The following is a 27318-nucleotide window of genomic DNA, read 5'->3' on the forward strand; positions in this document are numbered from 1 at the left end:
ACATGTCTCAGAGAACGACAGAGTGGGTACACATCTTAACTATAATTGAGAAACCGTATTTCTGTAAACACGACGCCACAACAAAAGGGTTAGGGTTAGGTATGTAAAAACAAAAAAAGTATATGCAAATTAAAATAGATCTTTCGCTCAGCTGTGTGAAATTGTCAAATCATTGCTATCCCATCACATTGTTGTACAATGCCTACAACATTGTCCCATCTTGCACAGCAAAAACCCATCTGTGGGGCACCTCTCCATACAAAACATGGAATCTTTTCTTCAACTGTCCTCGAGGATGGAATGGCACCATGGTTACAGCCTCACTGTCAGCAATGATGGACACAATGGCAGCAGGTCTCTTAATGGTAGAGTCTTGGTCTGCACCCTCCTGGAAAATATGCCCAAAAATATACTATTACAACTTTGTCTCTACTCTGTTATTGACACAGCCGTTTTCATTTCTAGATATATCATTTGTTTTGTATAAATATCTCATATAAAAAAAAAATATATATATATATATATATTTTTTTTTTTTATATATATATATATATATATATATATATATATATATTTATATATATATATATATATATATATTTTTTTTTTATATATATATTTCTCTGATTCACTGCGTTGTTCTATCGCCACTGGGCGCTCTATCTTCGGTGTCTCTGTTGCGCGACCATATAACGTTAGCGTGCTTTCGTGCAGTTGTTGAGCCACCGTCTAAAACTGCAATTTCGACCCTCTGTTTGTAACATAAAAATAAAATGGATTATGGATAATTTTATTTCTATAGTTTATTGCTGACTTTACTAGTTGAATTCTCTATTGGCTGTTGAAACAGGAGACGTTTGATGCAATAATGTTATAGCGGTGGACGGAGGGTTGTAATGGCTGAATTAATTGCACTCAGGAAATGTAGGAGGCACGCGCAGTTTCAACCTAAATTTTAAAACTCCTTGTTGTATCTTTTAAGTCTTATGAAGATTTTGACAAGTATGCCATTTACACTGTAGACTGAAACGTAACATTTGCAAGCCACTTGCATGGCTTAAAAATATATGGCTTTAAAATAAATGTATTTGCAAATTAAAATAGATTTGACTCAGCTGTGTAACATTGTACAATGCCTATAACATTGTCCCATCTTGCATATGCAGCAAAAACATGTGGCTGTGGAGCTCTCTTTCTTTGTCCAATTCCCCTTACAAATACACACATGTTAACTACCCAACAAGTGAGGAAAAACATTTCTGTAATGTCCCCCAGTAACACATTATAGGAAATTTGACATTTTCTTTTTTTTTTGTTTTTTTGGGGGGAAATTTGACATTTTCAATGAAATGCCCAGCCTACTATTGCTTGCCAATGTAAAGTATATCAACCCACCTTGCATGTGTAGAACAGCTCTGTGTCATCTTCTTGCAGCAGCAGTTGTAGACACCGGAGAACTGCTATCCGGTCAACATTGATATCTTGTGTTTGCTGTAGTGAAAAAGAAAAATGTGAAACACGTGAAAATACCAACTATATACTGTATATTAACACTTAGCTGCAGACTTTACTGTTCTGATTTTTCTGTGTCCCAAATATAGTCCGATACAATACAAAAATAAATAAATAAAAGTCCAATACAATACTAATATCTAAATGTAAAGTAGGGATGCACCGAAATTTTGGCAACTGAGATTAATTGGCTGAAAAATACCAACAAAAAAAGCACTTGCTGTGTTCATGAAAAGTGAAAAGACTGAATACATTTGACCGTTTTTGATGAAGTAATTAAATAGCAACCAGTGTAGAGTGAGAGGTGCACGTGACAAAGCAGGGAAGCTACTTTTCATAAAGTAGAACCTGCCACTTTTTCTTCTAGGACCATTATTAATTTGTTGTGGAGCCATTCAGTTTTTTGCATTCTTTTCAATGCCCTTGTGTAGGCGTACATAGTACATAAGTAAAAATATTTTTATTTGACCAATTTATTTTAAGTTATATTGTGCTTGGTATGTCTGCTGGAATGTGCAATTATTTTAAAATTTTAAAGTTTTGTAATTGATTTTTACTTTGAGAAGACAAAATAGTAACGGTACATGACTAATTTAGAAATAGGTGAAAACATTGGCATAATAAATAAAAAAAATAAAAGGCGACAGGCCACGTTCGGTTATTCTGTTATTCTGTTTTTTTCATTATATTGGGCTTCGGCCAAGAATTTCAATTTCAAAGCATCCCTATTGTTATATATCTGACACTGAAATTATGTAGCTGTAGCCAGGGGCGTAGGAATGAGTTTAACATTGGGGGGGACACATATCGGAAACCTGACAGATCCGTTAATGGTTTGAACAGAATATGTCATAAATTAACTACACTGCAAAACATTCACCAACATACTTTATTCTACTAAAAAGATACAGTTGTAAAGATAAAGGAAAACACATTTTGAATGGCAGTAATTAACTGATAAATATCAAATCAATTCTTTAATTGCTTTAATCATCCAGTTTTGTAGATTAATAAATAACATATATTGATCAACATTTGAATTCAAATTTTCTGAATACATTATCTTTTCTTAGCTGTATCTTAAGCCTCAATGAACAGACACAGATACATGCAAAGGTAGTGTGATATCCTTCCACATTTCCACTAACTAACTGGTGTGTGAAGGTAAAGGTAAACAAAAAAAGACATTAGAATGGATGTAATGAACTGATTCTGAACTGAATCTCAATTCCTATGTAGTTTCCTGTCACAAATAAAAAAAACTGTACAGTCCTGCATTCAATAATTGCATGCTGTGATTTTTTCAGTGACAAACGATCCATAGAGTTTCTTGAAATAGACTTTCCCCGATAATACAAAGAAATGCATCTTATCTCACTTTTGCCTCTAAAGCTGAAAGGTTTACAGGGAATTGGCCTTGTTGTTTGGTGCATTCAATTAACATATTGAGGAAATGAAAATACAGGCAAAGCACTGCAACAGTCAAGAACATATCGAATAGAAAAATTGCACTAAAAATATGAAAAAGATACTTTAAAAATACCATACCATAACAAATATGTACAGTATAGCTGTGTCAGAATGAGAAAGCTGTATAGTCTTGTGCAGGATGTAGGCTACTACATTGTTGGAATACTCTTTAGCAAAGCAAGATGTGACCTAATATTTCTATTACACATCAACCTGTGTCCGTAGTACACACGTAACGTGCAATACAGACAGAAGTAGTCATAGTACCGTAGCCAGGATGGGACGATTCGAGACACTACTGGTATGTGTGGTCTTACATCGAAAACAGTAGCCAGGGGTGTTTTAAAGCATGTGATATACATTATAGAAGTCTTAAGAGTGAGGTTGGTAGGATGGCCCAAAGGACTTTGACACTGAAGGCAGGGATTTGCTTCCCGTTTCCTCCCCACAATTACCTCTGACAACCTCTGACAAAAGTTTTCCATTTTTTTGGCATTAGGACTTCCTGCAATTTCATAATCCCCTAAGTAATTTTTAGGGGGGAAACAATCAAATAACTATTCAAAATGGCAATACACAGAATAATGAATGATCAAAGTATACATTAGTATATGGATTTGCTGCATGTGCTAATTTGTGATATCCCACTAATTTGCTAAAACACCATCGATCCCACCGTGCACACAGCGTCTGTCTCCAGAAAGGAGAGAAGACGGCTGGAGAAATTCACAAGTTCATGAAAGAGTAGTATCTGTCTCGTGAACACCTTTACACAATCACACATTCACAATTACCGACCTGACTCTTAGCAAACAAGCGATTGTGCCCGCTTTAGAAAGTTAAATAGTCGCAAGTTTGCGGTAAAAAGCAGTTGGGTTGTCGAGGTCAAAACACTATATGTAGCAGCTGTGAATCAAATAAACGTATTATAAATAATGTTATGTCATTTTTTACTCTTAAACTGAATGTTTGCTGCTTCAATCCAGGTGAGTATTGAAAAGTATTTTCCGCGACTGAAAAAGGCACGTGTTGAGGATGAGGACCAGCCTGAAAACAGAACTGAAACAGAGCTGAACAGTCCCACCAGTGTAATGAGTTATGTTATATATATATATATATATATATATATATATATATATATATATATATATATAAATGTATGTATATATAAATATTATTGCTCATTTTTAGACAGAATTTCATTCTGGATCTGTGGACTGATGTAGTCTTTCTGGGACCTCTGCAACCATTTGGCTAAAAGGACATCATCCTCTGCCTTGTCTTTCAAGAGTTGATCAAAATTACTGTTTTCATCCTCATGTCCTCTCAAGGCCTGTCCCTGTCGTGCCAAATATGTGATTGAACTCACAATTTTACCCAGACATTGCCTGTTGTCTGCTTGTTGATTTGCCAAAGCACTGGACAACTGTGCATTTACAGGACGATTTTCTTGTGCAGTCACAGAGACAGCATGGCGGTGTGTATGACTACTTTCATGTGCTTTAAATTTTTCAATAGCTTTTTTTTTCCAATTTTTGAATCCAGAAGTGATAAAGGCGGGTTCTGATTTTACAGCAAATGTTGTGAGTTTGTCCTGGTAAATTCTCATGCAATAAAAACACAAAACCCCCTTCTGCACTGCATCATAATGGAGCCAGGGAAAGTCCTTGTACCACCACTCTTGGAAGGAGAGAGTTCTGTTAGACAGAAATTGAGTGTCAATTAATTTTGGGTGTGGCTGATATGATTCTGTCCTCTGTCCCCTGACTTCAGTGTCTCTCAGCTGTCTGTCCCTGCTCTGAACACCCTAAAAGGAAAACAGTCACAATGTCACACAATGCGACAAGACTGCAGTTACAACAAGCACCCCAACCCTAACCCTTTAAGGTTAGGTGAATAAGGTATAGAAAAATACTGATGGGAAAGCTAGTGCAATATTAAAATCATGTTTGTTATATTATTGTTTAAGTTAAACCGTGTTCACTTCTTATCATGATCAACAAACTAAAATCACCTCACCCTTCATATAACACCTACCTGCAACTCTGCAGTGCTGGCTCTCCCTGCATCACTCTCACCACTGTTAGTTTCCAGCTGAACTTCATCTGATCTCTAATATGAAAGCAGTGGAAATGAATAAGGTATAGAAAAATACTGATGGGAATGTCAAGAACAAGCAAAAAAACAAACGGACAGACTTACTCCTTTCTAGATGTGGGAGATGTGTAACGTTACTCGTTTTCAAGTTACATAGGTTAAGTTAATAGAAAAATCACGTTCTTTTACAATCATCTTAAATACTGTTTTTAGCGTCAAATCGCTTTTGTCCATTACGTTACTGGAAAGTCCGCCATATTTTCGCCAGCCAACGTTGGTTAGTAACGTTAATAGTAACGTTTGCCTAGCAAGAGTGTACTAGTTAGCTAGCTAGATGTTGAATCACAACATCAGCTTAACATCAACAAGTCTAACGTTAGACAGAAAATATAATTATCCTCCTGGACAAAATTATTACCAACTCACATTTCCTTTCTTTCTTTTCTTCCCCATGAGAAAGAAATCACTTAAACTGAGCCGCTGCTGTCTTTTCATCTTAACTTCTGACAACCTGTCGCCACTCGCCAGCTTCAGACCTCCGCTTCCCAAACAGTCTGAGCCGTTGGCGATATTATGAATCCCACAATGGCCACGCCAAGACCCGCCCTTCAATAGCATTCACACACTACTATTGGCCAGGCGTCCATGCTTACATGTACAGGTCCTATCCCCTGACCAATCCCCTAACCCCGTGCCCATAGTGGGATTTCTAATTTTGCGGGCTGTTGAGGGGGCGGGCCGGTGACAAGACGCTGTGTTGCTCTTTAAAAATAAAAGCATGCGAGTTAAAGATTTCAAAATCAAATATTTTTTTCCTCCGCGGTATAATTTTTGGGTGGGACAAATGCGACTGTCTCCAATATTGGAGGGGACACGTCCCCCCCGTCCCCCCCCGGTTCCTACGCCCTTGTACATAGGCCTACCTTAACATTTCTAGTCAAGACAAAGTTTAGCTTGCTAGCAACTTACAACACGGGGCACACTATTGTTTGTGGCTAAGAAAGTAACTGTAGCAATAAAGACTAATCAATTTAAAACATAATTATTGTAACCTTACCATTTCAACGACACGCGAACCTCTCCAGCAGAATCCACAGCGTTTGAGTCTGGCAGGGCGCCGAAATGACCAACGGACGTTAACGTAAGTGTCCTGCTGATTGGCTTTGATTGGCTGGTAGCGGCTGGATCAAACTCAAATCAAACTCGTCAGCCTCCTCGGTTACATATTTTGGGCGCCTGAAACTTGAACTTTAGAAGAATCTGCATATTTCCTTACAAAAAAAATCCATATTTCCTAACATTATGTTACAAAGTATTCCTAATAAATGACATGAACATGTACATTGTATTACGTTTTGGTAGTTGATAAGTTTGTAGATTCATTTAGATTATGTTTTTTATGCAGGTTGTTCTTAATTCTAATCACATTATTTTTCAATAAAATTGATAATTGATAAAAAAAAAAATAAAAAAAAAATTCACAGAAAATACCTCCTCATATGCACACGCACCTTTTCTGGCCATCATTCTTATCATCTCAACCTCATGCAGCCCACTGTTCTTTGGATTTTGGCTACATTCACATATTTATTTATTCCAGTTATACAATTATTTTTGACCTATTCATAACCTGCCAGTTGAATCTTAAACTTAAACAGCTAATTAGCTGCATCTGAGGCACAGTGTGAAGTTGTCTGTGAGTTAGGCTATCGCCATGTGCAATCACGCCAATCGGTCCCAAAACATCAGTTAGAGAGTAAATACGGTAAACATATTCTTTGTAAATCTTGACAATTATTCCCTGCAAGAACCAAGCAGGCCCATCTTGTGCACGATCCAAATTTTCTTCAAAACTATACATTTTCAGTGCGTGGTTGCTAGCACCAAGTTTGTTGTTGTTTCTTGTAGTGAAGGAATTTTGACAACTGAAACACACACAGAGCGGAAGGTGAGGGGCAAAGCCTGACATCACGTCCCGGACGTTAGGCTTTATCCTGAAAATGTACTTACGTTGATCCAAACTAGAATCCAATCTTTTTCAGCTAATATTTGGGCCACTATCATATTGTCCTAAATACATATCTGATTTTGTGCAATGTGGCCAATGTTACCCACCCGTCCATTTACAGCCACAACCCAAGTCCTTGCTGCGAGAGTCTTGTCAAGAGACGCTAACAGATGTAGTTAAACTAGCCCTTGAAATCTTGAAATTCCGGATGCAATCTGTTTCAGTGAAGCCATTCATGGTACAGTCCCACCACTCCTGGCTCCAACTCTCCAGACACACACCTCAGACGCAGCAGCCATTGCTCCACAAAAAGTTATAATTAAAAATGTTGGCTCCCTTTCTCCTCATCCTCATTATCATCTGATCACAAATTTGCTGGCTTCCACTGCACATGAACTTATGAATTAAATCGTAAACGCTGACTTCAGTGGTCTCCATGTTTACTTCCTTACAAAAAAGTGCTGCATGCTACGGGTTTCTTATTGTGTCACTTCAGGACTATGACTGCTTGTGTGAACTTGCAGTGTAAACAAGTGCTGGTTGTGCTCAGGTGCATCAGTATTGAAATTTGAATCCATTCATCCATTTTATAACTTTTTTTCAGCAAGCTAGCTTTCACCCATTATATCTAGAATACCAATAATAATAATACCTGCTGGTAGCAGGGCCAACCTGTGGCAGTCTCCTCCCCTCAGTTTTGTCCTCTTCAGCTAAACTTGTCTTTCTGTGCTGGAGACCAGAGTGAAAGCTCTATTTTAAGGGTCTTTATGTGGTTTGGAGTTTGGTTTCATTCCTGTTTTCCTGTTTGTACTTTCAGATGAGTCTTATTTTACCATTTACTTATCACTTTCAATCATTTTGGAGCTCTGCTTTTACTGCTAAAGCATACCAAACCTCTCCTGCTGTTGCAGCTACACATTGAAAGCTTTACACTGGTGAACTGGGGGGACTGAGCTTTTATTATGAAAAAAGTTATATGAAAAAAAAAAACCTATGAGGTAATAACATGATTTGATGTTGAATTATTTTATTGACACAGTGGCACCAGTATTGTGATAGTGTTGTATTTCTGAGCCAGAGTTACTGTATTCCTTTTTTTCTCTTTCTGGCAGTTGCACCTTATGTCAGTTTATGCCTGAATGATGTGTTCATATATACTGTATGTGTGTGTGTGTGTGTGTGTGTGTGTGTGTGTGTGTGTGTGTGTGTGTATGGTAAAAATGCTGACTGTTTTTTGGACACTCAGTATAGCTCAGCTATCTGTAAAACTTTGAAACCTATTTTTAATTAAATAAATAAAAAGTAAATAGCTGCATTTTGAGAAACATTTAACTTTTTATAGGGGTATTTTTTCTTTTATGGTTAAACACAATGTGTATAATAGAAGCCATTAAGCTCTGTCATTTGTGCACTGATGCTTTTACCGTGGGCAAAATATTTTTATATTGTAGTAAGTGGCCAGTGATTCCCGGTACAAATTTTCAGTATATTTACTGCTTTGTTTTTTTAACAATACAAGGGAAAAATAAGTTTGAATTCATAACTCTTTACATGTCATACTGTTCATGGACTTGCTGTAACCCGACACTATGATTCCCGAACAAGTCCTGAAAGGATGGTTTACAATTCAAAATATAATCCAAAATTCATAGCATAACTGCAACTCATGTTGTAATTATTGTGTTTTTGTTGTGTTAAGTGACCACAATGTTTTTATTTAGTTGAACAAGAAAGTAACTGCTTGTCAAATACACATTAAACAACTGGTGAATTCAACAACTACTTAAATGTAAACCTAATGCACAAATTCTATGCTGTTCATTGAGCTCAACAATATATGCCATTTTAACACTAAATATGAATGTTGTATCAAATCAAACATAACACAAATTGTATGTATCCTTTCTATTCAAACAAAGAAATGGAAGTTGTTCTCAACCTTTAAATTTAACGTTGCTTTGACTAGTTAAAACTTAATTATGTGTACTAAAACATAATACGTTGGTGAAAACACAAAACATTGTGGCAGTTTTATGGTAAAACGGCACAAAATGTTTGTGTTCAGCATAACTCTGGAACTCATGTTGTAATTATGTGTTTTTAGTGTGTAAATTGAACGTCAAATGAACATTAAACAACTGAGTAGATATTTTTACACCAATTTGTAAGTTCAAACAACTAATAAAATGTAAACCTAATGCACAAATTCTATGCTGTCCATTGAGCTTAAGAATATATGCCATTTTAACACTAAATATTAATGTTGTATCAAATCAAACATTATAACACAAATTTTATGTGTCCCTTCTATTCAAACATTTTAAGTTAGACAAACAAAGAAATGGAAGTTGTTCTCAACCTTTAAATTTAACGTTGGTTTGACTAGTTAAAACTTAATTATGTGTACTAAAACACAATACGTTGGTTTCATGTTAAAACGGCACAAAATGTTTGTGTTCAGCATAACTGTGGAACTCATGTTGTTATTATGTGTTTTTGTTGTGTTAAGTGAACACAATATTTTCATTTTATTGAACATGAAAGTGACTGCTTGTCATATGAACATAAAAACATTGAGTACATATTTTGACAACCATTTTTTAGGTTTATTTAACTATCAAAATATATGCTAAGTGCACAGTATATGTGTTTTTAATTGGCCTTGAACTAATTAAGTGATGTTGATGTTATACATTTTAGTAGAATGAACTCAAAAGTAAGAAATTGTTGACTTAACATAAAAAAAATTATGTCAACCTCACATGGGATGATTTTTTTGTGTCAAATGAACATAAAGTTTTGATGTTGTTTTGACAATCCTGAACATTTGTGTGGACGTAACATTACAATTTTCTGTCATGGATGGATTGGGGTTTACAGTGTAGGTTTCTTCTGGGACAGAGGATATATATTTAACTGATCAGCCACTTAACTTCATATTGAGCAAAACACAACTGTAGATCTTCAATATTAACCCTAATGTCAGTTCACACACATAACCGCCTACTTACTACATACCTGTCACTACCCGATGTGACTGTGAGTCTAGTGCAGATCCTAACGTACAGCATGCAGTGGACCAAACCACTGTGAGGCAAGGGAGGGGGAACTCAAAATGTTTAAAACTTAAAAAGCATTTTTTGGGGTTTGTATTGTTTTACTACTTACACACATATTTTAAGTATACATCATTATGTTATTTACAATACACAGCATTGTTTTAATGATATGTCTGGGGGGGGGACCCTTAGATGGGGGGGGGGGGGGGGGGGTCTTGACCCTCCCCCGACCCTCCTGGGATTTACGCCCTTGTTTGGCATTGGCAGAGAAGATTTGGCAAATTTTTCATGGGCGCAACCCAAATACTCAATATTTGAAAGGGAACTAAACAGGCTTTCCAACAGTATAAGATTTATTACCAAAAAGCATTGTTAGGGACTGTTCATTATTTATTTAAGGGGCCACCGGAGGAGTTTTGGGACCTTTAGCCAAAAAAGACATGACCCTCCCTTCGCCAGTAAAAAAAATTCTATGACCCTCCAAAACAATTTGGAAAAAAGGCATGACCCTCCCCCAGAAATGTATCAATTCCTTCTGTACTGGTTTGCACTTGGCAAATATACAGATTCCCATTGTTTTTTAACAGCCATGACATATGAGACTAAACCTCTGCATTCTCATCTGACGCATTACACTCCTCTGTTATGGTGTGGTGGCCATTTCAGTAGAGTTACTCACTAACGCTGTGGAAACACAATAAGCATGGAAACTAAATGCACACTTCCTGCATTACTGCATTACTTCAAATACTAAGTTACTTCTCTAGTAAACTAGTATTCACTTAAAATAAAACAATAAAATATTGAGACCATTCAGCAAGGCACTCTGGGTAACATTCAACACACAGACTGGTTGCTATGGACTCGTCACTAGGCTTCATCCACTTCGCCGTTTAAACAAAGTGGAATAAACGTATAAAAGTCCAAATCTACACAAAACCCGCAATTAATTAGTAAGCTGACATCAAATGTGGCATTTAGGAAACCTTTATTGCAACCTTGGCACGGTAAGATGTCCAGACTAGCAACAGTCATTTTCGTTTTTTACGTCCTGCTGCTGCCATTGTCAGCCAGGAAATACTTTTTTTTACTAAAGCAGTATATGAAATCAGATGTATTACCTACCACCATTTAGTTGTTTTGTGTTATTTAAGATATTTATAAAATAGCTGATCATGTCAGACCTAATTATTCCACTCATTTTTTAAACAATGCAATTATCCATTTCAGCCACCAGGGGGCAGCTCCCCCTGCCCCACAGCAAACTCATGGGTCAGACCCATCTGGTAGCGAAGGAGGGCAGAGACTGAGAGCTACATGGAAAAATATGCACCAAACAAGCCACTTTGAAATGTTGCTGTTTCATGAATACAAAAGTTGGGTGACCCCCCTCTGGACTGACAAATGTTGGATGACTCTCCCCTCAGCAAAGAATAAAAAGACATGACCCTCCCCTATTTTCCTCCGGTGGTCCATTCCATAAATACCGAACGGTCCCTTACCACAGAGAAATAATCTACCAAACGCAAATTTCCTTACTTTTTGTGCTAAGTTTAGAAGAAGAAAGCTCCCCCACCACAGATGAAACCAACAGGAATTTGCTTTGACACAAGCTGTTTAATGCTTGTATCTCTCACTCTGTGGTATTCATTTTAACTGCGTGAAACTAATTCCTACGCACACATGCACATATACATACACACACACACACACACACACACACACACACACACACACACACACACACACACACACACACACAAACCATACATTATTCACTGAGGGCAGTAGGCATGATCGGGCAGAGAGGCTGAGATGTCACTGCTCCAGCTGAAAAACCACACTGACACCACGAAGGCAAAGCCTGTATTCAAATCAGCTGGCACTGTCACCGCCTGTCCACAGTGCAGACTTAAAAGGGCTTAGAAGCAGACAGTCTGCAGATAGGGACTACTTTCCAAACTTAAAGAAGATTCAACGGCTTTGGTTTTCTATTGAATAAAGCATTTTTCCTGCAAAACTGGGATAAAGGCAAGGTTAGTGGAGAGCAGGTCACAAACATACATATCCAGCAAAAGCACAAATGCACACATACACATACAGTACACACACACACACACACACACACACACACACACACACACACACACACACACACACACACATACTGTATACACACACATACTGTATACACACACTGAAACACAACTTTCACAGCTTGGAAGATATTGCAGTCTTAGCTGCAAATAGACAAAGTGGGGGAAAGAGAAGTTATGAAGATGCAGGACAGACAGGGCAGAACAAAATGGTTTCATCATGCAATGCCCAGTTTGTAAGATATGAGAGAAATAGTAACACAACACAAGGTGACAATGTGTCAGAATAATGTCTCCAGTCATCATCAAACGTAAACATATTTATCACATGATATTGAAAGATAAACTGCACTTAAAGCTATTTTGGATAAACTCTTCAACCAGGACAACAAATTAATTCACTTTTCCTGTCTTTCTGCCTGCATCCGCTTCAAGATACTAGTACTTGCATACAGGGCCACGAACGGATCAGCCCCAGCTTACATCCAGGACATAGTCAGACCCTATACCCCAACCTGCCCACTCTGCTCTAGATCAGCCAACCAGCTTGCTGCCCCCTCACAACGAGGGACAACTAATCACTCAACGAAATCCCGACTGTTGTCCTGGCTCCTAAATGGTAAAATGAGCTCCCTATTGACATTAGGACGGCCGAAAGCCTACGCATGTTCCGACGAAGGCTAAAAACACACCTCTTCCGACTGCAAAAAAAAGTTATATTATAATTTATTTAATATTTTTTATATATATATATATTCTTAAAGGGGTGATATAATGATTTTATAAGGTATTTCACACTGTTCCTTAAGGTCTCCTAATAGGGTATGTAACATTGGTTGGGCTGAAAATGGCCAGGGTGCTGTTCTATGGGCCCTAATGCAATGATTGCATTAGGGCAATTAATGCTAATTGAAATGACTGGTTTTCTACCTTATATGGTATGCTCATGAATATTTAGATGAGCTGCGCACTGATTGGTTGAGTGAAGCACGCACACACAAACACACACACACACACACACACACACACACACACACACACTGCACAGAAATGTTATATATTGTTCTTCTGCTATTTCACTACTAAATTCATTCTGAGACTTTTTTATGCGAGAAATCAACTATGTAGAGGTCAAATATGGGCTGTTTTACGAAAATTGATGGCTAATTGCAAATTTTGTCCGACTATGTGTCGGAGTTCAGGAGCTCCGCAGGCTAACGTGACAGTGGCCGGTGCTGCCTGGGTTGCTGCCTAGCTGCCTGGGTTGGACAAAATTAGCAATTGTCCATTGATTTTCGTAAAAAGGCACATATTTCACCTCTACATAGTTGATTTCTCGCATAAAAAACTCTCAGAAGTGAATTTAGTGATGAAATAGCAGACGAACAATGTATAACATTTCTGAGATCTGCGCGACCTAGATTCACAAGACAAACCGGTCCCAGATCAGTGGCCTATGTAAATGTTGGGGCATGACAAAGGTACAAGGATTAGCCAAATAAGGTACAGCCACCGAGTTGACGTCAACTTTTAGCTTTGTTGAGATTTGCCCGTTTTCAGCAGCAGTTTCAAATTGTGAGATTTGCATGGGAAAGTGGTGCCAATGGGACAGTGAGGTTCTCTGTATGTCCTTTTTACCCACCAAACTGTCGTAATTCAACTATGACAAGGTAAACTCGGTTTTGCATTCTATCACCTCTTTAAAGCTGCACTTTCATATGGCTCTTTGTAGTTTTGCTTATTTAATGCTAATGTACTTGCACTTACTACTTGTTGTCTGGAGTTTGCACCTTCAAGGTTGAAAGCACTTAATTGGAAGTCGCTTTGGATAAATCCGTCAGCTAAATGACATGTAATGTAATGTAATGTAATTTAATGTATTGATTGGATCGGATTGTTCTACCATTGGGGTGGTTTACTTTGCCAGCTGAAAAGTTTGGCTCTGTGGAGCTCTGGGCGGGTTATGAGGGGGTGCCTGCAGGTGATTTACAGCTGTCTTGACTTGGATTTATTTTTATGTCCACATTACACTGTTTTTCTTCTAGACAGTCTAAAGTTGAGGGGCATTGACTCACAGGAGAATGTACCAGATTTATTACAGTATATTATTAGGCACACATGATGCACTTAACTCTTAGGTGTTTTGATTCCATCAGCAAATCAAAACTAATGATGACTTCTCATGGCCAAACCATCATCTCTTCTGTCATTAGTACTTATACCAATTTGTCTATCTCTGTAGGCTAATCTGTGACCTTGGCGAGTGACACCTCACAGATGGCAATTTTACACCAATGGCAAGTCAATCTGGTGTGCAGATCATGATGCAACACCTCGTCCATTGATGTCATGCTTTGTCTGGGGTTGTAAGTTTTTTAACACATTCCTGCTGCGCTTGACGCTCGAGTTGTATGCAAATCTGCCAGTTTGGCCCAACTGTCACTCGGATGGACAATAATGGCTGGTCTTTGCCAGACCAGCCAGTGCACAGCCACGCATCTCAAGCAAGGCGGCCCTTACAGAATAATTGGACAGTCAACCTTTCTCGAGACAGTTGCATAATCTAAAGAGTTGTGTCTCTGCACTGTTAACAGTGTGTTGTGCTAAAACAGATATGTGTTGTGAGGCTGAAAAAGGATCATAGTGGCCATTCTGGAGCATCATTTTTGGAAAAGCTATTTGATTTGTGTTTACAAGCCCATTTGTTAATTAAAGTGGCTATATGTAACTTTCAGTTTGTGTTGATGAGCAGCCGCTTTGGACAAAAGCGGTACCACACCTTTTTTTAGATCAATTTTTTATTATTTTTATATTTTTGAACATACAGAACAGACAAACACAATTGAACAAGAACAAAAACCATCTCCCACCCCCCACGCTCTGCGGTCTCGAGGAAAACAAAACCAAACAAATAAGCAAAAACAAAAACAGAAATCACACCTTGCCTAGTCACTCTCCTCTAATTTTTGTGATGCTGAGGTCTTTAGGACTGATACTTGTGCTGCTGCGTTTTTCCATAGATCAAAAGTCGATGATTTGGCTTTGTTAATCCTTGCTGTAGAGAGCTCAAGCATAACTATGTCTAGAAAATACGGCAACCACTGTTTTATACAAAGCGAGTGGGTGGGGAGCCAGCGCTGAGCTATAATTTTCTTGGTTGCAGTTGAGCCAGCTAGCCAAACTTTCTTCTGTCTCCCAAGCAGATGTAGATTAGAGTCATTCATTAAGTAACAAAACAATCGGGTCAGTAGGAATTCGACATCCTATCACATCAGATATTATTGATGTTGTTTTATTCCAGAACTCATGCACCTGTTCACACTCCCAGACCATGTGTAGGAAAGTTCCAGTTTGTTCAGGTTGACAGAACATGCAATAGGGAGTGGGAATGACTTTAGCGATGTATCTCTTCTGAGGAGTCCAGTATGTCCTATGACATATGTTGAAGTGGATCTGCTGGTGATTTGGGTTTTTGGAACAATGGAAAATGTTCCAAACTGTCTCCCAATTAATTGCATTCCCATTTCCTTGCTATTGGGAGTTCTCCTATGGATACTTGCATCAGTTTAGCATAGATCTGGGATGCTAATCCTCTCACAGGAAAATCAACAAACCATTTAATAACTAGGTGCGGCTCAAGACTGTTTCCCTATGGCACTCCATAACATTTTAGGGCTGCTCTTAAGCGCAGATACAAGAAGAAGGATGTCCTGGGGACCTCAAAACTAGGTCTTAGGTCTTCAAAACTCAACGTACTTTTCTCATTGAATAGCTGGTTTACAGTATAAATGCCTCTGTCACTCCACTGCTTACAAGCAAAGGGTTTGTTACCAGACAAGTGTGTATTGTGCCAAATTGGGGTGTCCAGATGCCACTTGTTGGTGTAGCATAGTTGCTCCTCCACCTGTTTTAAAGTTAGTCAATGTGTTGGTGATAATAGGGCCATAGGCTAGCATACACTTTTTTGGACACACACCTGCAAAGGCAAGGTCTTGCAGTCTTCGACTTCCAGTGAGGTTTTGCTCTATTTCTCTCCATGGGACTGTAGATGAGGGGTCCGTCCACACTCCCGTAGCTGAAAGGCTCTGTGATACACTTCAAGGTTGGGGAGGGCCAAGCCTCCCGTGTTTGTGGTACGTTGCCGGGTAGAGTATTTTAGCTTAGGTTGTTTATTATTCCAAATATATTGCCGAATTAAGGTATCAATTTTCTTCCAGAAATGTATCGGTGGGGGTAAGGGGATTGTAGTGGCAATCTTTTCTCAATGCACTTTACCACCAATATTAAGCAGTCCTTCCTACAGAATATCAGTTATACTGTTATACGTACATCATACTACACAATATAAAACTATATACGTAAACTGTTAACATTCTCAAACTGCTCACATTGCTTATGTGGTTGTTTATAGGTCTGTCCAGTATGTTAGTCTTAGTCTCCACACTGACTTGTCTCACTGTACCACTGGAATCTGGTAATGTCTTTATCACTCGACCCATACTCCAGGAGTTGCGAGGGGCGGATTCATCCATTATCAGTACAATATCTCCTGGTGCAAAGTTCCTCTGTGGTGTGAGACACTTTTGTCTCTCCTGAAGGAGTGTCAAATATTCTCTTGTCCATCTAGTCCAAAAGAGATTGGCTATATACTGTATCTGTCTCCATCGACGCCGTGCATACTGATCGTCTTTGTCAAAGACTCCTGGTGGGATATTGGGTCGTGTTCTCATAAGCAACAGGTGATTAGGTGTTAAGGCTTCGACATCATTAGTGTCGTCTGATGAGTGGGTTATCGGCCTGCTATTGATGATGGCCTCAACTTCGCACATGACAGTTTGGAGTCCTTCATCATCTAGAGTCTGTTGCCGTAACACAGAGTTCAATACTTTCCTTACAGTGCGGATTTGCCTTTCCCATATGCCACCTTGATGTGAGGCTGCCGGGGTGTTGAAAATCCACTTAATACCCTTTTCTGTCATGGTGTTCTGTATTTTTGTCTGATCCAGGTTTTCCAATGCTTTATGCAGTTCCTTTTCCGCTGCGACAAAGTTTGTTCCATTGTCTGAGCGTATAATATTTACTTGTCCTCTTCTGCATATAAACCTGCGTATGGCGTTGATGCAGGAGTCTGTATCCAGGCTGTGAGCAATCTCAAGGTGCACATCTCTTACTGTGAGACAAGTGAAAATTACACCATATCGTTTAACAAGGCTCCTTCCACGTTTAATCTCAAATGGCCCGAAGAAGTCAACCCCCACGTTGGTAAAGGGTGGCTGATCAGGTAGTAGTCTGTCTTCAGGCAGGTTGGCCATCTTTTGACTTCCAACCTTAGCATTGAGCCTTCTGCACATAATGCACTTTGAAATAATCCTCCTTACAGCTGAATTAACTTGAGGGATCCAGTATTTTTCTCGCAGTTCTGCCAACATATAGTTGCGACCACAATGTCCAATTTCTTGGTGGATGTGTTGCAGTATGAGGTTGGCTATGGGTGAACTTTTAGAGAGGATGGCTGGATGTTTAGCCTCTTGTGGCATTACAGCTTTATTAAGGCGGCTTCCAACTCTCAGTATACCGTCTTGCAACATGAGGTCAAGTTTGTAGATCTGACTCTTTTTCTTGACCGGAGCATGTTTACTTAGAGTTGCTGACTTATCTGTACTAACTCTTTTTCTGCTTCAACTAGCTCTTCAAGTGACAACGGATGTTGCTGGAATGTTGATTTGAACTTCATGTTCTGTGCAATGAGTTTGTTCTGGTTTTCAGGACTGTTCTCAGACTGACTGACTGTTGTTTCAAGCTCCTTTCTCTTATTTTTCAGTAGCATTAGTGTCTCTTTTAGTCTGAGAAACCGTGCAACAGCCCTTTTTAGTCATTACCATGTCGAGTAGTAAGCAGTAAGCTTGTTGATTGCGTCATAGTTCTCTTGTGTGCCGGTCATGATCACTCGAGCACATGTTTTGATTTCTGGGTCAACTTTTATCCAGTTGTTTTGGCCACTCACTTTCAGGTTCCAGCAAGAAATCTGGACCATGTATCCAGACTTTGTTCTGCAGGAATTTCCTCACTTTGACTCCTCGAGAGCGGATTTAGCTCTGAGTTCACATAGTGCCACTGGGTAGGATGAGAATGATCCCTTATTGTAGTGACTCTGTTTGCTACAAAGGTTTTGAAGCGAGCACTTTCATTTGAAAGATATCTGAGCACCGTAGTGCTATCAGTCCAGAAGACAGATTCCTGCAATAGAATCTTAAGCTCCTGTTTCAACATTCTGTCCATTTTTACTGCCACGACTGCTGCCGTCAGTTCCAGTCTTGGTATTGTGACGTGTTTTAAGGGAGTCACTCTTGATTTTCCGATGAGGAGGGAACATTGTTTCTTGTTTTCATGGCTGGTAAGCAATATGTATGAAGCAGTAGCATATCCATCCTCACTAGCATCAGCAAAATGATGCAACTGTGCTGATTGTTCGGATCCTAACTCTTCTGTTTTGATACATCTGGGTATGCTGAACTCTGCCAAACTTTCCAAATCTGCTAACCATTCATGCCATCTTTTTGCATGTTCACCTTCAATCTCCTCGTCCCAACCATGTTTCTCTTTGCACAGGTCGCGCAAGATGAGTTTTGCTGGCAATATGAGTGGTGCTAAGAAGCCGAGGGGGTCAAAGACAGAACTCACTGTGGACAGGATGCCACGTCTGGTGACAGGCTTGTTTTGCATGTTTATCTGGAAGCTGAACTCGTCAGTTTCTGTGCACCATTGCACACCAAGTGCACGCTCCATTGGGAGGGTATTGTGGCTCATGTCCAGATCTTTAACTTCAGGTGCTCTTTCGTTGACTGGAATAGATGCCAAGACCCTCTTACTGTTACTCACCCACTTGGTGAGACGGAAACCTCCCCTGGCACATAAGGCTGTGAGTTCTTGCACCAGGCTGATTGCTTTCTCACTTGTTTCCACTGCTTTAAGGCAATCATCAACATAAAAGTGTCTTAGCACAGTGTCAACTGCCTCTGCACTCATAATCTCTTTTGCATCATCTGCAGTTTTTCTCAGTGCGTAGGAGGCGCAACTGGGTGAAGACATAGCACCAAAGAGGTGTACATTCATCCTGAACACTTCTGCGTCATGGTTAAGGTCACCAGTTGGCCACCACAGAAACCGCAGTAGATCTGCGTCTTCCTTCGGGATCCTCACCTGGTAAAACATAGACTCCACATCCGCCATCAGCGCGACTGGATGCTCTCTGAACCTCAATAGGACACCAATGAGGTTGTTAGTGAGGTCTGGTCCTTGGAGTAACTGTTTATTTAGTGAGACACCCTGGTATGTAGCCGTACAATCAAAGACCACTCGCATTTTCTTCTTCTTGGGGTGATACACTCCATTGATCACCCATCCCAGGGCGGTCTTAACTGCGTATGGCCCCTTTCCATCACTATTTATGACTTGCCATGGCTCAATGGCTTTTGGAACGTTGGCACCAATAAGCATTCCCACTTCTGCTTTAATGCGTGGCAGGCGTACTCCTTTCAGATACTGCCATTGTGCAATATCTTCCTGTTGTGGAATGTTGTCTTTTTTCACTGGTATGTGGCTGTGTGTAAACACCTTTGGGAGTTCAATGTATGTGTTTTCTTCAAGACCACACACCTCAAGATCTGAGAGGACAACACTCTTCATTAACTTGTGACTATCGGAGTCGTCTTGAGCCATTGTGTCAAGAAGGAACTGGGTGCTCTTTCCTTTGAGATTTAGTTTCCTTTGAAGGTCTTCAGTGCAAAATGTTGCTGTACTACCAGGATCTATAAAAGTGTATGTTTCCACATATCTCTCACTCTTTCTAGACTTGAGCTTAACTGGTACAACAGCGAGTTCACATTCCACGTCTCCAGCCCCAGTGTTTCCACATATCTCTTGACCCAACGACACATAGGCACTAGACACTAGGTCGTTCTCTGTGTTGTTTTCTTCCGTCTTTTCTGAACTACTGTTATCCTCTGTCTTGACATGAAGTATGTCTGGATGAGACTGGGAACAAATCTGACACTTGAGCCTCTTTTTGCAAGTTTTACTAAGGTGCCCAAAGGTAAGGCATCCGAAACACAGGCCTCTAGATTTTCCATCTGTTCCATGTTTGTCAGCTCTTTAATTGTATTGCAGACAGAAAGAGCATGATTCTTCTGGCAAAACAGGCAGGGTTTGTGAAAGGCTGTTACAACACCTTTTACAGGGCTGTTTTTTCTTGCTGTTGCCTCCATGGTTGTGTCCTGTACACCTGTAGCAAATGTGTTTTCTCTTCGTCCGGTCTTCCTGAGATTTTTCTCTTTTGTCTCCTTTTCTTTACCTTTGGTGGTTTGCGAACCTTCTACAACATCTCCAAAAAGAGGGTCCAAAGCTACTTTGGCTTGCCGATCAATGAAGTGGACTAGGTGAGAAAACCTTGCTCGTCCTCTTCCTGCCTCACGGACCTCAAATGCAGTTGTTCTGCACCTCTCTCTTATCCGATAGGGAAGCTTTGAAATAACAACACGCATATTAGTAGGGTTATCCATTTCTTCCATGAATTCAATATCATTCATCGTATTCCTACAACCAATCAGGAAAAGAGCATAGGCGCTCATTGCTTTACCATCTTCTGGTTTAATCTGAGGCCATTCAAAGCTTTATCCATGTAAGCATTTGCTATCTTCAACTCATCACCATATTGCCTCTGGAGTAACTTTCTGGCCTCCTGGTAGCCTCTGTCAGGTGACATATGCTCACAGCTACAAACAAGCTCCTGCGGCTCCCCACTGGTATACTGCTCCAAGTAGTACAACTTGTCCTGATAACTGTCAGTTTTGTTATCCACGGCATGATCAAAGGCCCTGATGAAGGATTTGTAAGTGAGAGGGTCTCCTTTAAAAACTGGAATGTTTTTAGAAGGGAGATAGGACCTCGTGTGTTGCTTTAAAAGCATCTCAGTAATAGCATTTTGCTTCTGCATGATTTCAAACTTTCAGTGCTTGTTACATGTGTGTGTCTATTGCCACAAGGTTCACTTTGTTGTGTGTCTGGTGAAGACTGTGCCAACAAGCCAGGAACATATGATTCTTGTCCTCCAGCAGCAGCATTTGAGGTCAGCAAAGCACCATCACTCTTTTCTTTAGGTCTACTTTGTGGGCGCATCCATGGTACATCATTATGAGTACTTCATTTAACACGCTCATATTCCTTAAACACCTCAAGCTTTGCGTTAGACTCTGCAATAGCTGTATCAAGTTCAAGCTGTTCCATTTTAGCCTTCAGCTGCAGCTTTTCAATCTCCAGCGCTTGCTTCTTTTTTAAAGCTGCTGAACGCGCCAACAAGGCAGCATGCTCTGCCTCTTCTTTCCTCCGTGCTGAGGACCCAGTTGTTAATGATGAAGTTAAGTAACTGAAGTTTTCTTTTTACTATGTCGACTGCTTTTAGCAACTTCAGATATGCTGTCTTCTGCCTGGATGTCATCCTGACAAATCTTGCCTTCTGGGTTCTCGCTTATAGTTTTAACTTCACTAGCCTTACTTCTATCTGTTGACCTTTTCCGCATTACAGCACACCAGTTTTCAGTGTTTTCAACAAAGTCTTTCACAGGTGCTGTTCTTGGTTCATACCCATTATGCTGATCAGCTTGTCCTTCGTCTTCATCCATTAATGCAACGACTGCAGCATTGATATCTTCAAACTCACAATATGCTTTGTGAAAACTATTGTGAAGCATCTCTTCCACTACGTCCACATTTGAACCATCAAGCTTCAAATTTTCGATGTGTTTCATCATGCCTGTAAGTTGAGATAATTTACCTCTTCTGGATCCAATAAGCCTGCTTATTTTATCATCCATTGCTTGTTGTGTGGGCTTTGGCGCCCTCTTTTGGTCAGACTCTTCCATGACCACAGCACAAACCACTCGACTCAGATTTAGCTCAAAACAGCGCGTCCTCCAAAGAAAAACCAATGTCCAACTGTGTTTTCACAAGCACATCAAGTTTCACAAACAGCTGATATCCAAAATCTGTCCCAATGAAATGCATCCACATCTGCGCTGCGCAGCTCCGACATGATACAACAAGCACGTGCTTAACGAGTTAATTAAGGCAGACTGACCGACTCCAGTGCGTTAGCTTTCCTTGTGCTAGCTTACTTAGCAGTTGAAATCGTGTTGCAAAGCATCCATAGACTTACTTTCTTCCGCTATGATGGCTTGCGTTAATTCCTCATCCATCCAGAAATGGCTTTATCCACATTAGTCCGTTCTTCTTTCCATCGAGAACTGAGTTTTTTGACTCACATGTAGCGGCAATCTTTTCTCATTGCACTTTACCACCACTATTAAGCAGTCCTCTTGGCTTTTAAGCTCGACACACAAGAATCTTCGGAGGCAGTAACTTCTGTTCATGAAAAAACTTTACTAAAATAGTAAAGACAAAGTTACAAGATTCTTCTCTATTGTATGGTCAAAAAACTGTATAGCTCCGTGGGCTGCTTAACCTAGTCTGCCCAGGAGGCGGTAATGTCATCACCTGTATACTTAAAGGAGCATTACAAACTGTTTTAAAGGAAAACTACTAAAACTAAAGTATCAATATGGCTCTTACAGGGATCATTGTACTTAAGAAATTCACACGAGAAACTATGTTAATTTTAACAACAGCAATCCTGGAGCGTAGTGATGCCGGCAGCGCAGACCAATTGGCCAGATCCCTTTGAGCACTATTTAATATAGTTTCATAGTTGTCCTGGACAACTCGCTGTAGGGATGCATGTATGGTGATGCCCAAATATGTAATTTTGCTTTGGGTTGGTATTGTAACACTAATGGCTGATGTCACATGCCTGTTGTTCAATAAAAGAAGGTTAGATTTATTCCAGTTAATTTTATAGCCGGAGATTGAACCAAATTCGTTATATCTGCTATATACTTATCTATCGAATAGAGTCCTCAAGATCAGCAATGTACAACAAAATATTGTCTACAAATAATGATATTGAGCTGCTACTGGATTTCATCTGGATATTACAGATTTAATTCAGTTTCTGGGTGACTGGACTACCAAACGCCGCTGCCCTGACAGAGCTCCAGAGCCTGCAGCTCGCTGCTCTCCCTCCCTTCTTCCTGCTAAATGGCCGGTGTATGTGAGTGAGAGCGCGGTCAGTGAGCTTGTTACACCTGCAATCTCTTACCACAGGTTCCAGTTAATATAACTATATAATATATAAACTTATAATGGATATGTGTGTTGAGTTATTTAAACAAACGATCGGTGAGCTGGATGGAGCTCTATCAATGATAGCAAAAAATGCATTAAATTGAAATCGGACAAAAGTGTTAGCTAAGCTTTGTAAGACCTTAGGGTAGCTGTGATATACATGCTCTTACATACATCATTCATACATACATGATCTTTTCCAATAGGATTGAATGGGACACATAGCCTAGCTAGCAGCTCCTCCCTAACGAGACCCCTCAAATTCACAAAAATGCCAAAAGAAAAGAAGAGGCAGTTTTAGTTCTTTTAGGAACTTCTGGCACTGTGTCGGATCTGGGTTGCAGGAGGACTCATACAACTTTGAGTAAAAGGATTGAAAAGTGGCGCTGATATCCTTAGGATTTGTTGCGATACCTCGGTCTGTGCGGATGCTGTTGATAGAAGCTGGATTCGCTTTGTTTTAATTTCAGAGCAAGCAATTTGCTTGGTTTACAGCTGTTAAAATAGTAATTTTGCCTCACTCTGTGCATTATGAACTCAGTTCTCCTTCTTAGCAGATCATTCAGCTCTGTTTGATTTTTGACTACAAGAGTTTGCGTAGATTTAGAAAAACAAGTCTTAAGAGATTGCTCTAACAATTTACAGCGTTCTTCCAACTCCGCTATCCTTGCCTCTCTTTTCCTCTTCAAATTGACCGCGAAGGAAGGAATTTATTAATTGATATAAATTCAGCCAGTTTGGTTCTACATTCTGTATCAAAAGCTGTGTTCTGGAGAAGGGAATTATTAAATTGCCATCTCCTAGATCTTTCTCCTAACCTATCACAATGGAATGTGGTTATCAATGCATTGTGATCAGACAGAATTGCTTGTCCTATTGCTATCGTGTGGAACATTGTCTTAAGCTCACTGGAGCACAACATATAATCAATGCGGGAGTGGGTGAGGTGGCGTGTGGAAAATAAGGTGTAATCCTTGCTAGTAGGATTGTGCATCCTCCATATATCTGTAAGATGGAGGGATTCCACAATTGCTTTAAACATGTCTGATATGCGTTTTTGGGCTTTTGTGTGATTGACCCCTGATCTATCCTGATTTAAATCAAGTACTGCATTCATGTCTCCCCCTATGATTAGTGAATATTCGTTGAGAGAGAGCAATTCATTGGTTAGGCGTGGAGAAAAAACTTTCACCATATGTAGCCAGTGCATGTACCGTAACAAAGGATATTTTCCTACTCCTTATTGTGGTACATATATACGATATCCTGCCTGATAAGTCTTTACTGCTTTTGTTTACAGTAAGTGCACATTTCTGTGACAGCAACACGATGGAGCCCTTGGTTTTGGTGTCGTCACTAGATGAGGCAGCAACCTTAAAGTATTTACTTTGTAGACGATTTACATCTCTTTTACGTAAATGTGACTCCTGTATAAGCGCCACGTCTAAGATTTTCCTTCTTAAATAGTCCAGGAATTTAGCTTTTTTGATCGGCCCGTTTAGCCCCCTAGTGTTGACTGAGAGGATTGAGAGCTCAGCCATCTTCAAAATTTACACACATACGTGTCTCGAGTACCCTACCGGATTTTGCCAACAAATCTGTAGCAAAGGGTGAACTGTTAGCTCTGAGCAAGGTGTGACAAAAACATAAAAAGTTAAATAAATCCACTAACGCTCTGAGCCCGCAGACCCCCTCCCCTATTTGTAAGATGCGTGACCACATCAAATGCAGTTTGCGCAAAACTGCAGCTCAAAACTGTCACAGGTTAAATTGAAACAGGTCTAGTGAATTCTTTAAACAAGAACAATATTATAAGCACCTTAGAACTAGGTCTCAACCAGCTGTTAAGTTCGGAGGGGGCGACCTCCACTTCTAATTCCAGCCAGAAAACACCCGGCTCCGCGGCTGCAACGAAGGCTAACTCTCTCCCTCCGTGGATCGCTCCCAGGGCAGGCAGGCGACTAAATGAGTCTGAGTCGCGTTCAGCGTGTAGTTTGTGTTGAGTCCCTTCAGGCACCCGAAGCCGCTGTATCGTGAATGTGACGCAGTCAGATTGCTCCGGCTCAAATACCATAATTTCCTGCATCTCAGGTTCTGCCTCGATGTGTTGCTGCGAGGCATTAATTTCCACCAACACTCCTTTCACTGCGTTGTAGATCACTGATTCAAGCACACTTAGCTGCCTCTCCAAAATCTGAGCAATAAAGTCCTCCATGTTAGAACGCGTTCACATCAGTTGCTCCATTAGCTAATGTTCCATTAGCCGCCGCCATGCTAACAAATTTCTCTTAACAAGTAAATAGTTTAGGCGACAGCGAGACCCGCTTTTTTGTGCCTGCAGGCGTTTTACTGAGTCACCGTGATAACAGACAAAACGGTTTGGCGTCGAAGAAAAAGTAATAGACGGTAATAGATGGTTATTTAAAGCGTAACTCTCGCCAAAATGCAACCTAGGGTCTTTTTGTGAATGTACCTGAGTCAAACTTTCATTTAAAAGCATATTTAGGACGGAATCGACACTTTTAAGATTTACTGTATTTTCGTTTTTTGGTCAAATGGCCTTTTGAATGGGAGTGCTAAGGGGCACTTTTATGCTAGCCTCAAAATAGCTATTTTTAAAACACTAAGAAGGCTTGACACAACATGAAACTTTGCTTGAAGTATCACCAGGGGCTCTACACCTTAACAAAAGCATTGACAACATTGTTTGTGTACCCAGAGTTTACTAAAAAGAAAGGTTTTGAGCAACTCATGTTAGCAGTTCTTTACGCTATCTGCCATTTTCCCAGTCAAAAATAGGCGATCTCCGAATGCGAATGAACGGACTCCATAGGAGGAAATGTCATTTCTATATGAGGCTCCTTTTTCAACAACAAGGTCAATATTGTGTTTCACTAACGACAAAACAACGAATTATCCGTGCATTTATATGGAACTAAGCTTTTGGAGCTTTCCATCTTTACTCTCCTCCCTTGACTATTTTTGACTGGCTCGATAGATGGCAACCAGAGGAACAACAGCTACAGTGAGTTGCTCAAAACCTTTCTTTTTAGTAAACTCTGTGTACACAAACAATGTTGTCAGTGCTTTCGTTAAGGTGTAGAGCTCATACTTCGAGCCAAGTTTCATGTTGTGTCAAGCCTTCTTGTGTTTTAAAAATAGCTATTTTGAGGCTAGCATAAAAGTGCCTCTAGCACTCCCATTCAAAAGGCCATTTGACCGAAAAACAAGAATACGGTAAATCTTAAAAGTGGCGATTCTGTCCAAAATATGCTTTTAAACGAAAGTTTGACTCGGGTACATTTACAAAAAGACCCTAGGTTGCATTTTGGCGAGAGTTACGCTTTAATGAAATACGGATGTGAGTGTGGGAGCCTCAGTCTCTTGCAACCACTGTTCACTGTGTCACGAGCCAAAGCATTAAGAGTTTGTTACTTTTATCAACCAACAATTTATGTAGCGCATTTCATGAAACCCACGGACACTTTACACAAGTAACGTTACACGGGGACAAGGGAAAAGAAAATAGTAGGCCAACACAAACATGGAGTAAAAGGAATAAAACGTCTACGCTAAATGGAAGGGGGGCGTAATTTAATGTAGGCAACTGACATGCAACCACATTGTTAAGTTCTTTTATGAATGAAATAGACATATTACATACCTGAGGGCCAATTCAGGGTGGGTTTTGAATCATTTACAATCCCGTAATTGTCTCCATATGTTGATAGCCCGAGTGTGACTCACGTTATTGCTCGTTGTCTTTCACTTTCCCTTTTTGTTGTTCTTTGTTTAATTTCCTTCTTCCCTGTGATGTCCTGCCCCAGTATCAGCCATAACT

General features: G+C 39.9%; 1 long non-coding RNA gene across 1 annotated transcript; it reads right to left on the bottom strand.

Moving 5' to 3' along the window:
- LOC144530454 (uncharacterized) lies at nt 1-27218 on the bottom strand. Its single transcript, XR_013503111.1, has 3 exons — nt 27142-27218; nt 1396-1491; nt 1-388 (listed from the first exon to the last, which is right to left on the bottom strand). It is a non-coding gene; the product is annotated as an uncharacterized LOC144530454 (long non-coding RNA).
- Nucleotides 27219-27318: the final 100 nt, after the last annotated feature.

This window comes from Sander vitreus, chromosome 2 (genome assembly GCF_031162955.1).
Source record: "Sander vitreus isolate 19-12246 chromosome 2, sanVit1, whole genome shotgun sequence".
Classification (NCBI taxonomy): Eukaryota; Metazoa; Chordata; class Actinopteri; order Perciformes; family Percidae; genus Sander; species Sander vitreus.